Below are 25,522 nucleotides of genomic sequence, written 5' to 3'. Positions count from 1 at the left end.
GTTTTGCCACCAGTTTCACTAATTTCGGTTCAGTACTGAGGTCTGGAGACAACTTTGAAGTATGGGGTCTGATGCAGATTTTGTGCAGAATATGGGTTTAATTGTGTTAGCTCACCGAGCGAGCATGAAGCCTCGCCTAGCGGGGAGGTGCAGAAGTGGATATTGAAGTGGACTTCGCATATATTCAATTTAGAGGTGAGTTCCTTTAGGTAGAAAACCCACCTTTGGGTAGTGAATTATACCATTAGAATGCTAATGTGTGATTATGAATTATTAGAACAAGTTGGCATAATTATTGCATGACTAGAATCCCATTGTTTGTTCTAAAATTTCTTATGTTAATGTGCAATACCACTTTAGTCCTAATGTTGGAGGATAGGATTTGAATTGAAGTATTGATATACACACATGTATAATTTGGAAAATTGAATTGTCACTTGTTTTGGTTACTAGTTTATTCTAAATTTTTCTTTATGTTAGGAATATGTTTATGTTAGTGTAGATGTTGGAGGAAATTGGTAGACAAGGCAAATAATGCTTTTACTTATATAAATTGTTGAGAAAATATTAGAGTTTAACACTTGCCTTGGTTACTAAAATTGGTTGCATCTTCTTAAATGAGTTTACAAGAAAGTTTATCATGCATAAATATAGCCATTGTTCGGCTAGAATATGAAATATTCATTTTTATTTGATTATGTGACCAAGAATGTTTTTAGGAGCCTCCAACATGGATAGTAATGTAAACATATTCATATTGATTTAGAAACATATTTTTCAATTCTGTGACAAAGATTATTATGCAATCCTCCAACTTAGTTGTCATTACATAAATATTGCATATTGACATAAGAGATGTATTTAGAATGAGTAAGCCATGGAAACAATTCATTCATGGGTAGATTTCCAATTATTTTAAAGTATAGAATCCTAATTATGGAAGTTCGGCTTAATTAGTCGAATTTAGTTTATCAGGATATGGGGAAGATCTTATAACCTTTTAGGAATGACATGTGACAACGATATGCCTAGAACCTGAATAGGTTAGTATCATAATTAATTTCAAATAAAGACGAAATTACTACGTCTTTATTATCAGTTTCAGAATGTTGTTATTATAAGAAATTAATTAAGTTAACTTATTCCTCTCTAACTCCCCGTTAGTAGTGGAGTTAAGGGTTATTTCAGTTATCAGAAAATATGTTTAGATCGTGGCTTTTGCTATCCTCGCCAATTAGGATACAAAAGGTTCCCGTCAGTTGGAACGGGCACTATCCGTGAGGATGACCCCACGATAATCAGAGGAGTCTGGTATCCCCGTCAGTTGGGTTTCCGCCAGTTGGAATTATTACCGGTTAGCAGTGGAATAAATTATGGGGTTACACCACCTGGGTTTATTCTGTAAAATCAACTCAGATAATATTGTTTGTTCAACGCTAACATTTCTAACATAATATGACAGACATTATGATTATAATTATGATTATGATTTGAGCATTAGTATCAGGATTATATCAGTATTTTAGACAGTGATCCTAGTTATCCCCTGATCGCTTAACTATGCATCAAGAAATTGCATAAACCCGAAATGAGTTGAGTTTAGAAACAGATGGTGATCCTAGGTTCCCTGAGATTGCCTACAGGTTAGGATAGGTGGAACTCACTGAGACATCCTGTCTCACCCCAATCCTTTTTATTTTATTTCAAATGCACAAGTGGTTCGCAAGCAGGATAGTTCGGGGTGAAGTATCAGAAGAAGATGGACAATTACGTTTACATGTCCTTTGCATGTATTTTGTACATGCCAGTGGTAGTGGTATTGTTTTTGATGTATAGACAAGTAGTTTTATAACTTGTTCAAGAAAAAAAAATTATTATTGTAAATTTTAATGTATCTAGTACTAAGTTTAACGCACATGCTAGATATCCTAGGTAATTTCTAGTATGGTGTTACAGAGTTGCCATAGTAGTAAAAGCCCAACAAGACCCTGTGACTAAATAAGTTATGTTAGGGTGACAATTATCTTTCATTCGACAAAATAAGTTTAAAAAGAGGAAATTCCCCAACAATTATATCGTTACCCCTACAAACCATAAAAAATACCAATTTTTACCCATTTCAAAATTACACCAATTCATGCCCTCATGTTTTCAAAATATTATCACCATACCGGAAAGAAAGCTTAAAAAACGTTTTCCTGAAAACCGTGGTTAAGCTCCTCATTCAGTTAAGCCAACTTACTCTTTGTTGTAGCCTCTGAGATAGATAAAATTACAAAACAAAGCCTGAACCTCAAATGACAGATAACTACAAAAGGGTTAAATAAGTTTTTCGTCCCTAAAAATATAGCGAATTTTAATTTTAGTCCCTGAAAAATTAAACAGAATGTTTTCGTCCTCACAAATTTTTTTATTTTGTTTTTGGTCCCTAATGGCCAATTTATGTTAATATGAATGTCAAAATATTAGTCTTTTATGTTCAAAATGTGTACTTGTTATGTCCGTTTATTATCTTCAACTTCTGTATGATCATATTATGTTCAAAAAATGTCAAAATTATTTTCGTTAGGGACCAAAAACAAAACAAAAAAATTTGTGAGGATGAAATCATTCGTTATTTTTTTTTTTTGCTCAAAAAAAAAAATAACAAGTTATGTTAGTAGCTAAAATTAATGATTACGACAAAAGCATTGAAAGCAACACACATATTAGATTTTTTATTCAAGTAAACCAGTACATAGAACTTAAGCAATAGTGATTTTTTATTCAAATAAACACCAGAATTGGGACTAAATCAAGATTACACCGTAACGAATTACGATTGTATCTTCACACACATAAGAAAGAATTAAAAAACAAAATCACCATAAATTAAAATATTGGAACTGAATTGAGAAAAGATCCTTCAAGGTAGTAAATCAGGGCAAACTCCAGAATTGATCTCACCAAAGGGCACTGTCTCTTGCACATTACCAGCCACCATTGAGTCCATCAATAATTGACTTTGCACAATGTCATCACCATTAATAGGTATCCCAACATGTCCATGACCCATAATTGCCATTTCTTCGCTCCTAGATGCTGCTGGAGGTGGTAGTGGCACTGTTGCCGCCAAACGTCTACCAATGTCCTTCAAATTATGGTTAATCAACCAAGTAAGATAACTCAAATCAACCGTTGAAATATTGTTGTGCACAACTCTACCTTCATTGAGACAATGATACATGAGTATTGTCATCTCTTGCTCTCTATTTTCTTCTCTTTGTTTCTTCAATTTCTCTTCAGCCTTCAGAACCCTTTGTGTCAAGAAAGTCTCTTGGTTCATCATTTTCTTGCACTTTTGAAACTCGTGCATCGTCATGAATTTTGAGAGCACGGATTGGACCCCCTCTGGTGAAGGCCAAATCTCTGGTTGAGGCTCATAAGGGCCATACACTATGGCACAGGCTTCAATGCCACAGAGGGTGCTAAGTTCAGCAACCTTTTTCAATAGACCCTTTCTTCTTTTCTTGTATGATTCTTTCCTTGCAGCATCATTGACAATGAAGGCAAGTTTAACCTTACATCTAGCCATGGTTGTGGTAAGAGCAAAGGACAAAGAAAATTGAAAGAAAAAAAAAAGCTGATTGTTGTGGTATTTCTTGTTGTGAATAATGACTTGTTAATTTTTGTTTATATAGACCAATTTGGTATGCATGGTTTGATTTCTAGATGATATTTGGTGTATGTGTGACTCATCTCCAGCTAGCATTTGAACGGTAAAATATCACATTATTGACATACCATCCAGGGAGGATGTAAAAAAGCAATTGCATTTATGACATTCAATTTATAAATTTAGAATATGTAAATAATTTAAATGACACAGCTGGCATGATATTAAGAATTTTTTATGGTATTATATAATTATAGTATATTTATAAAATAAAAAAATTGACGGGAGTATATTAATATAAATTCGTTTTTTTAAAGGAACTGATAGTTTTAAAAATCATATATTTATACTATAATATGGTATAAATAATAATTTAATATGGTATTATATATTTATAGTATATTTATAAAAAAAATTGAAGGGAGTATAGTAATTAAATTATTTTTTTTTTGGACAGAAACATAATTTTAAATATCATATATTTATAGTACAATATGGTATAAATAAGAATTTGTTATGGTATTATATATTTATAGTATATTAATAAAAAAAAATTGAAGAGAGTATACTAATATTTTTTTTAAAGGAACCGTTAGTTTTAAATATCATATACTTATATAGTATAATATGGTATAAGGGAGCGTATTCCATGAGAACCAAAATCTATTGTGAGAAATGAGAACTATTAATAACAATCATTAGATATATTAAACGGCTCAGATTAAAAAAATTCAATAAAATATCGCGTGGCCTTTTCCACACTTTATCACTGCTTCTGTTATTTATCGATGGAGAAGGCATAGCATCGCGAAGCCATTCATGGAATTGGGACATCAAAATGCTTTTGCGATGGAATTGGAATAAAAATTGCTTACGGAAATGGAATTAGAAAACAATTGTTCATGGCTCATTGAAAATTACTATGTATTTTGCGATGGAAGGATGTAACACCCTATTTCCCGTTCGAATATTATAAATATTAATAATAAGAATGATTATGTTTTTATTAGCAAGGATGTTACATAACTCGAACGCATTAACACTAAGTAATCATGACCAATGCATTCTTAAAACAAAATTGCACCTTCATAAAATAAGTTGTTAAAACGATTCATAATAATAACAAATTTCATACTTGTCCTTCGATATTCATAAACAAAAGAGACAAGGTTCACATAAGTAATTCAAATTTGCAATTCAAGACATATAGTCGTTTCCCCAACAACCCTAGTGTTACATGAATCAGAGCACGCCACGTCTACATTTTTATTTTCAACTACTAAAAGAAAAGAAGTTGGTGCGGATAGCATCTCTCTTCTCCACCTTCTAAACGTCCCAAAGCTACTCTTCGTCAACCTGAGTGTCTGTACTCACGATACAGTCACCATAGAGGAAAACAAACACAACAGAAATAAGGGGTGAGAAATCCTGCCACAACATAATAATAGGGAAAAGCATGCATATTAAATAAATGTCCAAATAATATAATTTCCACCATATCTTCACTCTCAGCAATTATTATGTATAATCTTTTCTTTTCACATATCACAACAGCACATCATTTGCACGCTTAACACCACCAAGCACAAACATCAACATATACATGCATATGGACTCTCCTATATCGACCTATATGAATGTGGTACCACACCTACTCGTCATTTTGCCATAGTTATGTTACTGGACTTTCACTGCATATTTTTCCAGAGGTATATTACTGGACTTTCACTACATAATTTGCCAGAGGTATGTTACTGGACTTTCACTGCATAATTTGCCAGAGGTATGTTACTGGACTTCACTACATAATAATGCAAGACATCATGCTCTAGACTCTACATGGACACATAGGAAATAAACTCGCCAAGTATTACATGTATACACAGGGGCGGATCTGGACTCAAAATATTAGTGGGGCAACTTTTTTTTGTCAAATAATTAAATAATATTGTATTTAATAAGAAGTTATATTAAAAATAGTTGTAGCAACCAAAATTACAAAGAAAATAATCTATTTTCCATTTGCTGAAACTGAACTAAAATTATATCATTACTAATTGTTCTAAGAACATCTCTTTCTATATAGGTTACAAGAGATGAATCGAATGCTCTAGCATGATACCCGTGCATACGGGCGGGTGAGCGCGTTGCGCTCTTTTTTTAAAGCAAGCACAATTGCGTAAAAATTATAAAAACATAGACATATGTACAAATTGTACAAAAATTTATTTCCATATTAAATATGAGTAAAAATATAGAGACGTGTATAAATTAAAAAAAAATCGGTCCTCATGTAAATATATAAGTTAAAATATAGACACTTGTATAAATTAAAAAAATAGGTCATCTTATTAATATACGAGTAAAAATATAGACACATGTATAAATTACAAAAAAAATATGTCTTCGTATTAATATATAAGTAAAAATATAGACACATGTCTAAACAAAAAAAAATTAAGTTTGTATTAACATATGAATACAATTATACAATGAACCAATAAAAATTAATTAAAAAAAAGAAAAAAGGGGGGACCTAGGCTGGTGTGGCACTTGCCACACTGTGCCTTGAAGAGGTCCGCCCCTGTGTATACACTTAAGCACATAATCCACATTTTAATGCAATATCCTCCTAAGATGCACGACTCTAACAAGAAAACAAGCACAAAGCATCATCACTCTCCTCCTCATCATGGATCACATCATATAAAATCATCGTCCCCCTCTTCATCATAACTCTCCTCTATACAACTTTGTTATCATCATATTTGTTATATGTACATCCCATATACATCATTCTCAACGTCAATAATTATTAAACATCATTGTTTACATCATCAATATAAATTATGCATCACCACTCTCACCATCACATATATATTTAACAACATACTTCTACATTATGCACGGGAGTCTCCACTCTCATCTTTCACTATCTTACTCCCCCTCTCACAACTCTTTCTACATCCGTCGATTACCCTCTCGAACTACTTCCGGTTATAGATTCACCTTTGTATTAGGACTCATTCTTAGGATATCTAAATATACTTATGTTTCTTAATTATTATACTTACACAACTTGATTTTTATGGATTATATCGAGCCTATAACCTTCTTTAATGGCCAAGGGGTGTTAAGAAGAAGAAAAAAATATGAAAAATAAGGTTTTACAATATTGTGTCATAATTTTATGTTCAGAAAGTTGTTTGACACTTGTTGTTATAATCATGTCATGATTTGTGAAATCGCCTCATGATTTTGACAGCATTAGACATTTAGAAATCACAGACTTGCTGTCAAAATCGTCTCATGATTTGTGAAATTGCCTCATGATTTTGACAGCATCAGACATACAGAAAACACAGACTTTTCTGCGATTTTCCACCATGGGAGCCTTCTTCGCTCCGTTTTTCAACCCTAAACTCACCAAAATCGTCCCTAATCATCACCCTATGATTAACTTATCATTATAACCCTAATTCTTCATTAACTTCACCCTTTTCACCGTTTAATTCTATGGTTCACTTTACCCTATGTTACTTCTCTCTAATTTTAATCTCTCAATAACAAGTCTAATCCCAACCACAATAACTCCTTTAGTAATATCATCGTCGTCTCAACAACACTCAAACCCCGACGTCTTTACAGCCCCACAATAAAATAATAAACCCTAAAGGTGAAGAGATTCTCCCCCTTACCTCGAATTCGTTGGTTGAAACCTCCGGTTTGGCTTGTTTGCAACTAGAGTTCTGTTTTCTTCTCTGCTTCTCTCTTTTCTCCTTTCACGTTCAGCCAAAAGAACTGACCAATCTATTTTCCTAATGTATTATATATACTCGGGCCAACCTTCTTCTTAAACTCTTCTAGTGCTAGCTACTATTCTTTTGCTCTTTCCCTCCCCCACTTATTTAAATCTTACTTTTTGCACACATGTCACCTTTTATCTATATTTTTCTTTGTTTTGAGTTTTCTTCGTTCACCTCATTTAATTCATTAAGCCACCTCTCACTCAACATTATTACTCTAATCATTTCTCACCACGACTCACAACATAACAGCAAGGCAACAACAATAATATCAATCCATTCACCTACTCACTACACTCAATATAATAATAATAAATTTTAAAATAAAGTGGGGTGTTACAAAGGAGGTACCTTTCATCAAATCAAATCTCAAAACCCTTGTACCAGAAAAATAAAAAATAGTATCATATCCATGAAATTGAGGAGATGGATGTAGGTGATTGAGTGCCGCATAACCACGTGATATTTTATTGAATTTTTTTAATCTAAGCCGTTTAATATATCTAATGATTGTTATTAATAGTTCTCATTTCTCACAATAGATATTGGTTGTCACCGGATACGCTCCCTATGGTATAAATAAGAATTAGTAATGGTATTATATATTTATAGTATATTAATAATAAAAAAATTATGGAGAGTATCTTAATAAAAATTATAAAGTGTTTGATTATTTGATTGATAATCTTTTTTTTTTGAAGGATTGATTGATAATCTTTAGAAACCTTATTTTAAGAAGAAAATAATTCTTTAGAAACCAATTTTCGGATATAATATAATATGGATTTAATGCATATACACAATCAATAAAATATTATTTTATTTTCTCAATCAATCATAATTGTTCGATCACATGAACTTAATCATAATTACTTTTGTTAATATTTTATAATTTTATTTTATTTTTGTTCAAAAGAGGACTGTATTTGCAGAGAGTATGATTATCAGACTAGGGTTAATCTATTTTGGTCATGCCTTGAGAATGTTTTTAAGGTTGGTATTTATAGCCTTAAGTGGGTGGGATAAACCCTCTATTTTAGGCATTTAGTTACGGGAATAAGGATAACTATATCAGGGGTTCTAGCTGCTTCTAGAACGTGCTTATAGGCGGTTCCAATAAAGGCACCGCCTTAGCCTGTTTCGGCCCTTTAGAAGGGCGTTTATGCTCATTTGAACCCTTGTGAAGGGCATTATGTCCTTTATCCGGGTTTTCCCGGTCCACAAGCCCCCCAATCACGAGTCTTGGGACAAGGCAAATTGTTTTAATTTTCGCAGGAGATACGTCTTTGTATGCGCGCCTTGCTTGTGGATATATTTGAGTGGTGTTGTCCTTTATGGAGGGAGTTAAGCCCCCTATCCTGGTTTTGTTTTGTTGATGCTTGTTTTGGTATGCTTGCAAGATGTTATTTTGATGTCGCGTTCTGTTTTTCTTTATAAGTTCGGTGAAGATGTCTAAGTAGATTTCACAGCCATTTGCGCTGCGTTCTGGAGTTGTGCTTCTGTAGTTGGCTTTATTTTTAAGTTGATTCGTTTAGCTCAGCTTCCTTGTGGGAAGGCGTTTATGACATATTCAATTTAGCTCTCCTTACCCCGCTATGGTAAGGTGACTTGCCTGTGGGAAGGCGTTTACAAGATCTTCAATTTTCGCTCTCCTTACCCCGCTAAGGTAAGGAGGCTTCCATGTGGGAAGGCGTTTACATCATCTTAAATTTTTGGCCCTCCTAACCCCACTGAGGTAAGGCGGCTTCCCTGTGGGAAGGCGTTTACGGCATCTTCAATGTTAGCTCTCCTTACCCCCGCTAAGGTAAGGCTGCTTCCATGTGTGAAGGTGATGACAGGTCATCTTACTTTATTCTTAGCATGATTTTCAATTTATTTTAGTAGGAAATAGAAGCAAAAAGGAGGAGTATTAGAACGATTACCTATGATTTTGGAACTTTTGTAATGTTTTCTATATTTAAGTATGTAACTCTCATTTTCGCGAAGCACAGCAATTTGAGTGGGTTTTTGAAGTAATTCACGAGGAAATCACGTAAATCGGCAAATCAAAAACAACCAAAGAATTGTGAAGATTCAAGAAACAAGAATGAAGATCCAAGAGGCCTCAGAAGACTTACAAATGAAAGGAATTATGTTCCCAAAGTCCGAGGCAAGTTATTTGAAGACGAAGACCTAAAAACGACAGAAAATCGGAGATTGGGCTCGGAAGGAAGGCAGAATGTGCCTAGGGCATTTGAAATGTGTCTAAGGGATGAAAAATACATTTCATGCGCCTAGGAAATGCATTGGGGTGCTAACTATGCGCCCCGTGCACGCAAAAAGTCGGGGCACAACTGTCTTTTCCTGCTTCCGCTTTGGGTAAAGCCCGCACTTTTAGCCCAAACCTAGGTAGAAACTCTCACCATAAATACCAGCCTTCCTCATTCAAAATTTCTCGTTCAGAACTGAAGCAGTTCAAGAGGAAGGCGACTTTGGAGCTTCGGGAGTGTTTTTATCTTCTCCTTGATTTTCTAGGGTATGTTTTTATCATTAGTAATTTGTTTTTAGTTACCATGTGTAACTAAATCTTTTTATGTTAGAGTTCTAAGAAGAAACTCTGTATATTTTTGTTGGATATTTATTTAATTTAATTTTTTGTTTATTTATTTATTTATTTATTCTTTTGACCACTATAGAGTTTTATTAGATTATATTTTTTATTTATGTGAGAGGTGCAACCCTAGATTAGGTACTTAGGTTGTGACAGCACCTAACATTGCTATCACTAACTGGATGCTTATATCTTGATATTTATATCCTTTTATTGATAACTATCTGTTTAGGAAGTAAGTGATTATTAATTTGCCAAAGATACCATAGAAATTGTTGACCCTAGACGTAGGTACCCAGTGGCTAGAACCCATTGGGTCGTGTGGTGCATTACTGGATTAAGATTGTTTCATATGTATGTAAATACTATATGGTGCTCTGAGGTTGATATTTTTAACTATTTTGTAGTTTGACATGCTTGTAAGAATTGGTATTAATATATCAATTCAATTAAAGTTTTTTTTTATTATGTTCCATTATTATTTTGAGCATAAAACATTAGCAAACTTTTATTATTAAAAAGACATATTTGTTTGATTAAAAATAATTGAACAATAAAAGTGTTGATAATAAAACCTTTACACGCAATAAAATGGCGGTAAAAAATTAAGAGGTGTCAGTAAAACATATAGCAACGAAGACTCAGCCTGGTATAGCAAATTAATTTGAGCCTATAAATTCTATCCAACGGAAAGCAACCATGGGTATAACACTAGTGTCCGACAAAACTTTTGTCCAACAATCTGAAAAACCATATATTGTTATGATGATTTTCCGTCGGTATAGTAAATTAAAAAGGATGGAGAAATAGTGCCGTTGGAATAGGTATTTCGGCCTATAGCAACGGTTTTGTACCCTTTGCCTATGAAATTATTGCTGTCATTATAAGTCAACGGTTTTGTAACCTTTAGCAATGGAATTTTGTTGTCACTAATTCAATTTTCCTTTAGTGTGTATAGGAATATTAACTGCACAAACAATCACTAGAAGAAAACTCTCATCTTGAAACACCAATTCCAAACTAAAAATTTAATCTTAACTGGGGTTTTTAATCTTAGTTGCTGGTAAAATATATTATATATCCCTTATCAAACTTGTTCCTTTTTTCCCGAGTGACGGCTGGAGGTTTTAATAAAGTTTGGCTGTTCAGAAATACTGCCATTAATTTAGACATGTATTTCTGTGTGACTAAATCTAAAAATAACTAATTACATTTAACTATCCAACACAGATTTTTTCTTTGGCACAAAAGAATAGTTATTTATTTTTTTTTTTACATGGGGTGGATAATATATGAGATAAATCATTCGATAAATGTTACTCCCTCCGTTTCAAAATGAGTGTCGCTTTAGCCAAAAAAATTTGTTTCAAAATGAGTGTCGCTTTCAGTTTCCAATGCAATAATAACTTTTTCTTTTCAATTGTACCCTCCAATTAATACTCTGCACACTACTTCCAAAGTATTACTTTTAAAACTAACCAATAGTTAATAAGGATAATTTGGTAAAATAACCATTCTCTTTCTCTTAATCATTGCATTTTTTAATATATGTGTAAACACCTAAAACGACACTCATTTTGAAACGGAGGGAGTAGTTATTAACAAGCTATGTTAGAGCATCCACAATGGTGGGTGCTTCACCTATTTAGCACCGGAATTAATAAGCACCCTCATTGTAAAGAGAAAATGTTTGGTGCTTATAGAGAAGGGTGGCTATATAAGCACCCTCTCTCTCTTTAATTTTCATGGGCCATATGTAATAAATTGTACACAAATCAATAAACTTTGTTGAAATACAATTACATTGAGTTATTAATAGGATCTATTTATTAATTTTTTTTGAGGTGCTGGGTTGGAGAGATTGGGTGCTTATTAAGTAATATAATTGAAAATTAAAAAAATAGATGATGTGTACATGTATGGCCCACTTAAGCACCCAAAATGGAGTGCTCTGTTGTAGATGATCTTAGTAGCTAAAATTAATGAATATTGATAACACAACAATAAAAAAAATTATTCAAGTAAACCAGGACATAGAACTTAAGCAATATTGATTTTGAAGAAGTTTATAAATAAACATACCAAGATTACACCGTAATGAATTACGATAGTATCTTCACACACATAAGAAATAATTAAAAAACTAAATCACCATAAAATAAAAAATTGGGACTAAATTGAGAAAAGATCCTTCAAGGTAGTAAATCAGGGCAAACTCCAGAATTGATCTCACCAAAGGGCATTGTCTCTCGCACATTACCAGCCACCATTGAGTCCATCAATAATTGACTTTGCATAATGTCATCATTATTAATAGGTATTCCAATATGGCCATGACCCATAATTGCCATTTCTTCGCTCCTAGATGCTGCTGGAGGTGGTGGTAGCACTGTTGCCGCCAAACGTCTACCAATGTCCTTCAAATTATGGTCAATCAACCAAGTAAGATAACTCAAATCAACTGTTGACATATTGTCGTCAACAACTCTACCTTCATTGAGACAATGAGACATGAGTATTGTCATCTCTTGCTCCCTATTATCTTTTCTTTGTTTCATCAATTTCTCTTCAGCCTTCAGAACTCTTTGTGTCAAGAAAGTCTCTTGGTTCATCATTTTCTTGCACTTTTGAAACTCGTGCATCGTCATGAATTTTGAGAGCACAGATTGGACCCCCTCTGGTGAAGGCCAAATCTCAGATTGAGGCTCATAAGGGCCATACACTATGGCACAGGCTTCAATGCCACAGAGGGTGCTAAGTTCAGCAACCTTTTTCAATAGACCCTTCGTTCTTTTCTTGTATGATGCTTTCCTTGTAGCCTCATTGACAATGAAGGCAAGTTTAACCTTACTTCTAGCCATGGTTGTGACAAGAGCAAAGGACAAAGAAAATTGAAAAAAAAATGATTGTTGTGGTATTTCTTGTTGTGAATAATGTCTCGTTACTATGTGTTTATATAGACCAATTTGATATGGGTGGTTTGATCTCTAGATGATATTTGGTGAATGTGTGACTAATTTCCAACTGGCATTTGAGCCGTAAAATATCACATAATTGGCATACCATTCAAGTAGGATGCAAAAAAGCAATTGAATTTATGGCATTCAATTTATAAATTTAAAGTATGTAAATAATTTAAATTACACAGCTGGTATGATATTATCTTATAAAGTGCTTGATTAATTGATTGTAAATCTTTAGAAATCTTATTTCCAGAAGAAAAAAAAAACTTTAAAAACCAATTTTTGAAAATAATATAATAAGGATTTCATGCATATACACAATCAATGAATTATTATTTTATTTTCTCAATGAATCATAACCGTTCGATCATGTGACCTAAATCATAATTACTTTTATTGATATTTTATAATTTTATTTTATTTTGGTACAAAAGAGGACTAAAGGCATGGCAGGAAACTAAAAACTTCTTTACAAAAGAAACTAAATAATTAAACGGACATTTCTATACATGCAAACCCTGAAAATAATTTAATCTAGAGAGAGTGTCTCCATTCTAGTACAACTCAAAGAATCCAAAAATAGGGTAAGGTTAACCTATCATATATATATATATATATATATATATATATATATATATATATATATATATATATATATATATATATATATATATATATATATATATTCTAACTAACATTGACATACCATTCTAGTTCTAAAGAGAAAATTCAAGTGAATTTATGGCATTTAATTTATAAAATTTAAAGCATCTAAATAATTTAGAGTAAATTACACTCCCCTCCCCTCTTATTCAAAACATATTAGAAAATATTTCACTCCCCTCTCTTGAGAGAAGCTTGAATTACAATCCCCTCCCCTTTTATGTTAAAATCTATGCTTTAGTCCCTCAATTTTTTTTATTTCTAATAATCTAACACACATAAAAGAAAAATAGCATCGCGGGTTCATTTTAATATAATCAAATTTTGAATACATATCTTTCTCTATTTTTTTATTCACAATTTCATTAACATATAGTTTTAAACGACAAAACAAAAAGGCGATGAATTTTTCTCTGGTGATTTAATCACTGTTCACCATCTTCCTCAATGGTTTCCCCTCTTTCAACCACTGCCATGCCTAAACCACCACCGAACTCCTTCAAACCGCTACCGATCAACTAGAAATGCCTCAATGATTCTGATGATGTTCCAATCGCCCCAAAAAAACCACCCAATCAAAACCTACCCAAAGCTCAGATGTCTTTTGCACAAGCCCTGACCAACATTTGTGATACACCATCAAGCCATCTCCCAAAACCTACGATCAAGGGTGACAAATTCTCAATTTCAATTCCTGATGATGAGTACGATTTGGGTATGGAGGCTTGCAAGAACAACCTGCATGCTCGAATCATTTGGCTGAAAGGTACCTCTCCTTTAACTGTTGTTGCCCTTAAAGAAAAGTTGAAACCTGTTTGGAAAAACCTAGCTCCATGGTGTGTCACCTCTATTGGAAAAGGGTTCTATGAGTTTGTCTTCTCATTTGTTGAAGATGCAAGAAAAGTGAGATCAGTTGGGTCATGGATGTTAAACCCTGGATTACTGAAACTATTCCCACGGACCAAAGACTTTAGCCCTAACCTACAAACAAATACTTCTACACAAGTTTGGCTTAAGATTCATGGATTAGCACAGGAGTACTGGAGGAAAAGAATCATCTTTGCAATTGCAAGTAGCGTGGGCACCCCCATTTGTGTCGAAACTGTAACAAGCAAACCGGCAATTGAAAGAACGATTGGTCATTTTGCGAGAGTTTTGATCGATATTGATTTGAGTAAAGAGCTGAGATACGAGGTTCTTGTTGAACGAAAGGGATATGCGTTCTTTGTGGAGTTGGAATATGAAAATGTGCCTGAATTCTGTGATTATTGCAAGGCTGTAGGACATCATGTGAGTGTTTGCAGGAAAGCCGGTAAAAGAAACAACGATGATAAACATCAGGAAAGCAATAAAGGCGAGCCAGCTGAGAAAATTCAGGACATAGAATGCTGTTTGGATTGAGAAAGATACACCTGTTATTGACCTAGACATAGAGAATTCTAGCAAGCAAATAACTCGGGATGCAGGAGCGGCTGATAAGGACGAAGGGATGAAAGAAGGAACACAAAAGACTCAACAACATGAAATAGATGCAAGGAATTTTAACTCCCCTGTTGCTGCTCTGAACCGTAATGAAGAGTTCCCTGTTGATGGTCAAGAAAGTGAAGCCTGCACACAAGAATCTGAATTCGTAGACGCCACACAGCTGAACAATGATGCAGCAGATGATTATGATTCAAGTCAGGAGCAAAACTCATCTACAAGGGTACAAAACAATATGCTTTTCCTGAATCAATCATGGGCCAACCTCGCTGATGTAGATGAAGAATTGATCAACCAACAAGAAGCAGACTTGGTAGCTAAGCTTGCAATTGAAACAGACATAGAAGCACAAATTCAAAATGAAACTCAAAGCAACATTGCTGCATCAGGTTTCACATTAGTCACTAAAAAAACAAAGAAGAAGATTGGTCAGAAAGCCAACAACTCAAAGGCAAGTCCTTCGTACCTTACTCGTTCTAAGGTTCCAACGAAGCCTATCAAATGAAATGCATATATTGGAACATCAGGGGTTTAGCTGACTCCCCGTCAAGGTTAGCTCTCCAAAATTTAATTTTACAACACAAACCTCATATTATTATTATTTCTGCACCATGGCTTTTATTTGAACATTTCCCAAGACATTGGTTTACCAGACTGCACTTCAAACTTTTTGCCCTAAACCATAGGAACCATTTAGACCCCAATCTTTGGTGTTTATGCCTAAATCACTTAAACCCTGTTATTTTATCCATCACTGACCAACAAATATCCTTTTCAATTCAAGAAAACAACTTAACCTACTGTATATCCGCTATATATGCTTCTAACAATTACATACATAGGAGGCTTTTATGGCAAACCCTTGAAAATATCCAAAGACAATATAATCTTCTCTGGTGCTCCATCGGGGATGATGACATCTTGTCATTACGTAATTTTATATGTATTTTAGCACAAAAATGGAGTTCACAAGGAGACTTATGCAGCAAAAGAGCAGAAAAACTGAAGAAAATACAAAGAAAGAAAACGTGTCACGATTTATCAGAAACGTGACACGATTTAAGAGCTTCAGAAAGGTTTGGTTCGACATTATGAAAACGTGTCACGATTGGTAAAACGTGACACGATTTGGTGAAACCCTAATTCAGTTTCTTGCTCCAGAAGGTAAAAACGTGTCACGATTCACTTAAAACGTGACACGATTTGGGCGATTTTCTGTGCCTATTTATGCTGAAGTCTATTCCAAAAACAAGGGTTACGAATTCTGGAGAGAGAAAGTGTGATTTGCAGACCTGGAGACTGAAGAACGGGGCGATTTCCTCCATTCTTTACCAGTTTATGTATGTTTTAAATCTTTCATTGATTATGCTATTTGTAAACTCAATTATGAGTAGCTAAATCTCTTAGAGATTAGGTCTGAGATGATTCCTTGTAACCCTAATTGATACCTTGTGCTGTGAAACTCTATTTATTGTGAATGATATTCTAGTCTTTATTCAATTCAATTGTTCTTAATGCTTTTTATATCCTGATTAAATATAAATATGATTTTGTGAGAATGAATGACTACTGACCATAGCTTTCTACTTAGACCTATTGAATTGTTCTAATAAACATGGTTAGTCTAGGAATGGATAATCGTTTATTAGTGATATTAGGTTAACGTGCTTTAAACCTTCAAAGATTATTAGACCACCTAAGGGATTAGGGGCTGTAGTTTAAGAAGAGGGTCCTAACTCAAGGGATTGATTAGGACTATTTTGTTAACTATCTTGGGATTAGAAGATCATTCATAAGAATAGGTGCAGTATAACAATTAGGGGAACATAGATGATTCAAAAGACCTGATCTCATCTCTCTACTATTTTCTAACCAAATCTTTATTTTATGTTATTTAATTTTATGCAATCAATTCTACTGCCTAGTGGCAAACCAAAAATAACTTTTACACATCCTAAATATTTTACCTTATTGCTGAATTGAGATTAACACAGTCCTCGTGGGATCGGTATTTTTACTACTTCGATAGTATTTGGTGCACTTGCCAGAGATCTATCAGGGGATTTCAACACCATCTTTGGATCCCATGAGCATAGGGGCGCCACTCCTCCTGCAAGGACCCCTATGAATGATTTTTTTGCTTGGTCCGACACTAATTGCTTTTTTCATCTTCCAACTAGAGGAGTGCAGTTTACCTGGTCCAATGGTAGGGGAGGTCGTAGGTTTACAGAAAGAAGGTTAGATAGGGCAATATGTAATCAAGCTTGGTTAGATATGTGTTCTTCTTTAAATGTTTCTACCTTAACTAGACTGAAGTCAGATCATTTTCCTTTGTTGATGGAGTTTGAAACCGTGCCAACACCATTTGTTTCTCAATTTAAATTTCCCAATATGTGGAGCCTTCATGAAGATTGTAGGAATCTGATTCAGCAAAGCTGGAATACTACTGTAGTAAGGTGTCCTATGTTTATTCTTAATCAAAAGTTGAAGTCCCTGAAACAAAAACTTAAGATTTGGAACAAGACTGTGTTTGGCAACATTAACATTCTTGTCAAAGAAGCTGAGCAAAAATTAATATCCATTCAAGCCGAAATTTACATCAACGATGCTTCTGATGCTCTTCTTGATCAACAAAAAAAATGCTCAAATATCTTTAGAGAATGCTTTGGAGAAGGAAGAAGAATTTTGGAGAGAAAAATCCAACACTTCTTGGCACTCTCAAGGGGATAGAAACACCAATTATTTCCATCGTCTAGCCAAAATCAAACACACCTCTAAACTTATTAGTTCCATTGTGGATGGGGAGAACATGATTACTGAGCCAGATCAAATCTCATCGCATATCACAAATCACTTTAAAAATATTTTTTCAACTAACTTTTCTATGCAGGATTTGCAGGTTGATGACCTAAATCATTTGCTTACTATGCTTCCCAGTCCTCAAGAAATCTTTCAGGCTGTCTGCTCCTTGAATAAAGATAGTGCCCCTGGTCCGGATGGGTTTGGTGCAAACTTTCTAAGCGGTGACATTTCTAAAAGGAAGTTGGTTACTGTTTCTTGGAAGAAGGTGTGTAAACCTTTTTCAGAAGGTGGCCTAGGGTTGAGGTCTTTGTATACTCTTAACGAAGCAACTAATCTGAAGATGTGCTGGGATCTCAAAAATTCTAGCGAAGATTGGGCAATTCTCCTTCGAAGCAAGGTGTTTAGGGGAAGGAAAGTCATCTCTCATCATATTTTTTCTTCTATTTGGAGCAGTGTTAAATCAAATATTAACATCATCAATGACAATTGCAGCTGGATCATAGGTGATGGAGAGAATATTAATTTTTGGCTTGATACCTGGATGGACAAACATATTGCATCTATTCTTAATTTGCCAGATATTGTTCATAGCACTCTAACAGCTAGCGTCTCTAATTATATTCATAATTCTTTCTGGCACATCCCTCAATCGATCCTGGATTCTTACCCCGATTTGAATCAACTTGTCATGCAAATTACTCTTCCCAGACATCCGAAAAATGATAAACTTGTCTGGAAAACTAGTTCAACGGGTGATCTTTCTCTTAAGGAAGCGTTTTTATTCAAGTACGGTGCTTGTCAAAATATTTTTTGGACCAAGGATTTATGGAGTCCGGATATCCCACCTTCAAAATATTTGATGACTTGGAGGCTCGTGCACAACAAGCTCCCTACCGATGATAACCTTGCTCTTAGAGGTTGTAACCTCCCCTCAATGTGTTCATCCTGTCAGGCTTATGAGGAAACTACTTTTCATTTATTCTTTGAATGCTTTTTTGCTTCAAAAATGTGGTCTTGGCTAGCTTCTCTTCTCAATATGCCGTTGATCTTCAATTCTCTGATGGATATTTGGGCTATCTTAGCAAACAGTTGGACTCCTCAATGCAAAGTAGTAGTTCAAGCTTGCATCATCAATATTTTAAACATCATCTGGTTTAGGAGGAATAACATTCAGTTTCAGGGTAAGATTATTGATTGGAGAACAGCCATAAACTTGATCATTTCCAAAGTCTCTTTATCAGGGAACCTTACCACTAAAACTGTTGCTGCTAATATGTTAGAATTCACCATCTTGAAAGCTTGCAAAGTTAACATCAAGCCTCCTAGGGCTTCCTTGATCAAAGAAGTCATTTGGGCTCCTCCTATGCATTCTTGGGTGAAGGTGAACACATACGGTGCATCTATCAAGAATCCTACAAGAGCAGCAGCGGCTGGAATTTTTAGGGACTCCGAGGGTGTTTGTTTAGGTGGATTCTCTCAATTTCTTGGTGATGCTAATGCTCTTTACGCTGAACTAATTGCAGCAATCAATGCTATTGAAATTGCTGCCTTGATGGGATTCTCTAATGTTTGGTTAGAGTCAGACTCTCAGTTGTGATTCTTGCTTTCAAATCCAAATTTGTTGTTCCTTGGATTTTAAAAAATAGGTGGGAAAATTGTATTCAGACTACCCATAGGATGAGATTCTGTGCTTCGCATGTTTACAGGGAAGGAAATTTTTGTGCGGACAGACTGGCGAATTTTGGTTTGTCTTTATCTTCTTCAGAGTTGTTTTGGTTTGATAGAATTGCTGACTTTGTTAGGAGGGAGTACAAAAGGAATAGGTTGGGTATGCCCAACTTTAGATTTGTCACCTTTTGAAAAGGTTTTGGTTCAGTCCCCCTTTTCTCTTTTGTACTTCTTTTATCTTTAATGAAATGATTTGATGCTCTATGCATCCTTTCAAAAAAAAAAATATAGTTTTAAACACTATTATAAAATATGAAACAACCCAAAATAAAATTAAAATATGTTAAAAATTACTAAAGTTGATTAAGTATGGTTTTTTAAAACTGAATTTTATACTCTAAATTATAAAATTAATAACAAAATATTTAAATTTAATTGTTATTGACATTTAGATTATAAAGAAACAAATTTATATTTTTTAAATGGTGATTCAAAATTAATATATATAATATACAACTATTTATTTATGTTAAAATATATTAAAGTGTAGTCCGTATTTAATTATTAAGGAAGGGGATTGTAATTCAAGAATCTTAAGGGGAGTGTAAATTTTACTTTTCAAGGGAGGGGAGTGTATATTTTAACATAAGAGGAGAGGGGAGTGTAATTCAAATATCTTTAAGGGGAGGGGAGTGTAAGTTACTCAAAAATTTAATTGATGTAGCTGATACACTCGAGGGTTATCTTATGTATCAAAAACCTTATGATTTTATGTCTACATTTTTTTTTACAAAATTCTTGTTTACTTTATTGATATAATCTTTAGAAATATTATATAATAAACTAAAAGCACAAGATCAAAGAATAAGAAGAAAATGAAGATGAAAGTTTTTCTATTATTCTCTTCACAAGTGTCTTTACAATACAATATGAGCCCTATTTATAGTACACAAGACTAGATCGTCTACCCGTGCTGCCGCACGGGCCATAAAAAGCTAAGAACATTACTTGCTATTCATCGTGAATTGTCGAACGAAATTAGTAAAATGTCCATGACACACGCGATACGTTATAATGTGGTTATTATTACATATGTTCTTATGGATGTAAAAATAACAAAGAACCGCAACCACCAATGGACATCATACCGTACTCCAGTACCATCACCTTCCATTAGTTCCAAGACATTGGAACAGCAAGATGAGTCTTATATAACCAAAATTGATGTAAAAAATGGCTAACATATTGAACAAACCACTTGGGAATATTAAGAATTACACACGTATGTTAGGTATCAGCCAAACCTGCTATGGCCTTTGTTAGCAAAACCAAATCCCAAGCCTTACAAATAGACCATGCTTAAATCAACAAATATGAGAAATGTAGATTCACACCCTTATGTTATATTATATAATCAACAAATAGTTCCAAATTTATACTCACAAAATAAACATATTATTGACATCGGCAAGTAGTCCTTCAAATTTCATTGGCCATTTACTAATACTATGCATTGGTTTGCTTCCATGATATGCTACACGCAACAACTAATCCACTAAGGTTCAAAACTGACTTTTGTAAGGTCTGCTTGTAGTTTTGAGACTACATAACATTTATATGAACATTATAAAGAGACAAAAGGAAATACAGTAGTTATGCAAGAGCACTAAAAAAATAAAGGAAATATGAACCAAGAGAGCATAAGAAATCATTCCAACCAATTCTCTAGTACCCACTTGCTTGGTAATAGTATGGTGTGGGACGTTTTGTGCCTGCCATGCTTTTATTTTCATTTGACTCTCAAAATCCAACTTAAAAGTCTTTTCCAAAGGTTTTTACTTGATCACAACTCAGTCTTCTTTTCTTCTCCAACATTAAGCTACCATCTTGCTCCAAACATTAATGGAAATCATTCACAAACATCTTGTTTCATTACTCTGATTCACCCCTACATTGGTAAGAAATGAAATCAATTGAAAGTTTGGAATCAACCATGAAGAAGCATAACTTCAATGTTAAACTAATGTAAGCCTTTTCAACATTTTTCTTTCCCTCAACTGCAAATTTGGTCCCTTACCAAACATTCCATTCTTGAAAAGCAATCGGTAAAAGTATATTAAAAATAGGAGGCGGAATTTCAACATTATGAAAAGTGAAAATAAGGAATATCAACATAATCAATCACCCAAAAAAAAAACTAAAAAAAATTAACGGAACATAGAGCAAATAAAGAGACCAAGTTACCAACCATTTGTCACATATGAGGATGTCATATACTTTCATCATATCTGCTACGAAATCCACTCCAACATTATGAACGCTTACATAAAAATTGCTGCAAATACAAATATATACATAAGTCAATTAAAGGACTAATTAGAATGGTTTTACATATATACAAAGACATATATGAAATATATTTTTAGAACTGAAAAGTATTGATTGACAACCAGCAATAGGGTTTTTACAGATAGGAAGTGGACAAAAAAAAGTTGGAATATCAAACCTGAGGCAAATAAATTAAACTCTTTGGATAAAACCTTGAATTTCAAAGGTTCATGCCACAATTGGTTTTGCACAGCAAGTTGAAAGCACTGCAAAATGAACGATAAATAGACAACATACAAAACACATTAGCATCAGAACAATCAAGAATATGGCATGAAGAACAAAATGAGAAAGGTGGAGCAGAAAAGATATGTGGGAAAATGAACAAAATCAACCGAACGTGGGAGACATAAATTCAATTTGGTTTGTCACTATTGTACATCTTTGTAGCCGAGGAGCGGAAAATATGAAGTATTTTGCGGTTAAGCTTTGATTTCTTAATTAAGGATATGCCACTACTATGATGAGAGTATAGACCTTCTTGGTTAAGAGAGTGAGAGTTGGAGGAATTAGTGAGAATGTGAAAGGGCAACATGAGGAATAATATCTCAACCATTTTTCTATATATCCTTCTACTTCTAATTCGTAAGTGTTTGGAGCACCTCGTTTTGAATTGAATTGTATGTGACAGTTAGTAATTAGAACTTTCAAAAATGAGAAAATTTGTTGCTAAAGCACTCCAACAGTACAAAACACATTTAACATTCTTCAACGATAATCTACAAAAGAAATGGAATCTTGCTTTGCAGCATGACCATGTCAAACTCTATATACCACAAACAATCATTAAAGTGGGGTACAATATTTCGACAAATTTTAACATATAAATTTAACCAACAAAAATTGAGTATGAAACATATCATCTTTAGCATTATTAACTAACTTGAGCTTTAAGCATAATTTGTCACTGAGCTTTATGCAGAGCTTAGATAACATTGTTATTATGTGTTTGGTTCCAACAATTTTGAAGAAGAGGCATTTTTTTTTCAGGAGACTTTGATTTCTAAACAAAACATTCATGTAACAGGTTCATATTGTACTAACAATAATACTTTTCTAACCAAAAATTAGACTTGATGAGAAGCAATTTAAATCGCAGTTTGGTCTTCACAGTTTGAGACAATATGAATGACTTACCACCACCAACAACTAAAGCTGGTAGAGATAGCTGTAGCAGCACATACGGCAACCAGATACTTTTTTCATCATTTCCATAATCTAGTAATGATATAAACTCACCTGCATTTGACTCTCAATGCAATCAAGTCACCAATGTTGTTAAACCCATTTTAAGATATAAGAATTATGAATCAAACACTGTAGCATAAGTATTTTTTTTTTCAAACTTTGTTTTCCGAAGACATTGTATAACATCATGATTAAACAAAACATTCATGTAATTAGTTCATTTGCTTCACCATTAAAAATCTCATCCAAACATAGATGAAGTAGTAGAATGCTTAAAATTAATGCCAAATACACAGATGCAAATAAAGTGTTTAAAAAATTAAAATTAACTTACTTTTCACAATAGCACTTAATGAGTAGATATTCATAGTTGGTGTGATCTATTTCAATAAAAATAAATCTGAACAGAGAAAATAAGAATAAGAGAGCATGAAGAAAAAGTCCAACCATTCTTCTTTATCAAAATAGACCATGCTTCTCTATAATCAGTGCTTGAAAGTTTTGATTCCATATCAAAATAGACCATTCTTCTATATCAAAAATAGACCATTCTTCTAGCCTAAAAGTTTTGATTCCATCAAAAAAACAGACCATGCTTCTCTATAAGCAGTGCTTGAAAAATCAATGCTTCTCTACAAATTCATGTCAAAAGAATCAGAAGCAAACTTCAAAGGACTCTTGATTACAACATCTAACTAAAAGAAGGAACATTCAATTTTAGAAAAACGTATTTTAGCCTGAAAAGAGTTAAGTTGTTCTAAAAGAGCCAATCAAAAAGACAAACCCTGTTTAGTAAAACTAAAAGAGTGATAATCACCACCCACAATCAGTTATGAGTTAACTGTTGTCAATCAGTTAGAGAGGAGGCCGCAAGAGAAAATTCACCGCTGACGGTGGCGGTCGATTCGACAACGGCCAGGGATGAGAGGAGAAGTACGACTGTGGAGACGCTTTACCCCTGCCATGCGTTCCGTTGCGTCCTTCGTGCGTGCTTCCTCCATTTGTGAAGCGGTTGGATTTGGTTTGTTGTGGTTCAGATCTGGTTACGGTGTTCTCTGATTCGGTACCGCATGAAATTGAAATGGGAGTGTGGATAGAGAAAGAGGAAGAGACGGTAAATTGACAGAGAAAGAGGTCGGTGAACATGGAGGTGCCTTGGAAAATACAGGTTAGAATGGAAGAGAAGAAGAGAAAGAGGCTCACGTGATTTTGTTTTCCCATATGTGAATCAATTTTCAAGGAGTGAGAATTGATCAACGGCTGATATGCTAACCCCACTAATTACAATGATCTAACGGTCTGGATAGATTGGAGCCAAAAAAGTAGGGTTATGGGTTGGGAATTAGGGTAAGAATGTTTGCTAGGATTAGATATAAAGGATGAGTAAGTGAGTTGTCAAGGCAATTAAGGTCCACTAACTATTCACTTACTAATGGGGGTTATAGGAAGGTGGAAGACTTAAGGATGGACATCCACTAAGTCATTATTTTATAACACTCCCTCTTGGATGTCCATCAGGATATGCCTCATTAAAACCTTACTAGAGAAAAACCCAATGTGAAAAAAAATTTCAGTGAAGGAAAAAGAGTACAACATCTTTTTGTGTCATAATCTGCCTCATTAAAAACCTTACCACGAAAACATAGTGAGATAAAACCATGGTTAAGGGAAAAAGAGTGCAGGACACATTTTCGTCTCCCCCTCATAAAGACAATTATATGTGAGATGAAGAAGATCAAATAATCTTTTATGCTACAGTTACCAAAATCTTTACTTGACGGTGACTATATAGAAAGATATGATATATCTCCATGCTCTTCTCCAAATTAGCAGTTCTTGAGATATTGTCTTCATATAGAGTTGCATAAAGAGTCTCCTTATAAAATTAGAAAATCACAAGTTTCTTGTATGTGTGAAATCATAATCCTTAACAAAGAGCATTCTCCACTTGCTAACATTTTCAAATGATCGGATGATACTGTTGTTTTTTTAAGATACAAATTGTATGCTTGACTTTGCTGCAATATCTGTATTTACTAACATTGACAAAAATAAAATACCATGATATATATAATAAGCAAAATACATTAGTGGCCTCACTTGAACAATTCAAGTTGTTCATAATTTTCTTGAGGGCATGATATTTACTCACATCAAGTGGCATCACAATCATTCTAGTACATAATCAACTAGATTTGTCCATATCAACATTTATATAATAACAAATTTTAGAATCTCTTCAGGATTTCTAATTATATTTTATACAATTATCATAAAATCGATTATCACGAATTCATTTCCAAAACCTTAAAATGGA

The 25,522-nt window shown here is 33.9% G+C and overlaps 1 long non-coding RNA gene and 2 pseudogenes across 2 annotated transcripts; all 3 read right to left on the bottom strand.

Annotated features, from left to right (window-relative positions):
* Positions 1 to 2,905: 2,905 nt before the first annotated feature.
* Positions 2,906 to 3,597, bottom strand: LOC146927569 (agamous-like MADS-box protein AGL80 pseudogene; annotated as a pseudogene).
* An 8,543-nt stretch (positions 3,598 to 12,140) lies between these two features.
* On the bottom strand, positions 12,141 to 12,946 carry LOC146927568 (agamous-like MADS-box protein AGL80 pseudogene; annotated as a pseudogene).
* Positions 12,947 to 21,036: 8,090 nt separating this feature from the next.
* Positions 21,037 to 24,413, bottom strand: LOC146927567 (uncharacterized). 2 transcript variants are annotated; one of them, XR_015005749.1, is made up of 5 exons: positions 23,990 to 24,413; positions 23,155 to 23,256; positions 22,136 to 22,223; positions 21,878 to 21,964; positions 21,037 to 21,577 (listed from the first exon to the last, which is right to left on the bottom strand). It is a non-coding gene; the product is annotated as an uncharacterized LOC146927567 (long non-coding RNA). The 2 variants fall into 2 exon arrangements; XR_015005748.1 differs by having other exon boundaries at positions 23,155 to 24,409.
* Positions 24,414 to 25,522: the final 1,109 nt, after the last annotated feature.

Source organism: Medicago sativa, chromosome 4 (assembly GCF_051527215.1).
Source record: "Medicago sativa cultivar Bolivia chromosome 4, Bolivia_mono, whole genome shotgun sequence".
NCBI lineage: Eukaryota > Viridiplantae > Streptophyta > Magnoliopsida > Fabales > Fabaceae > Medicago > Medicago sativa.
This window is presented reverse-complemented; position numbering and strand designations above follow the sequence as displayed.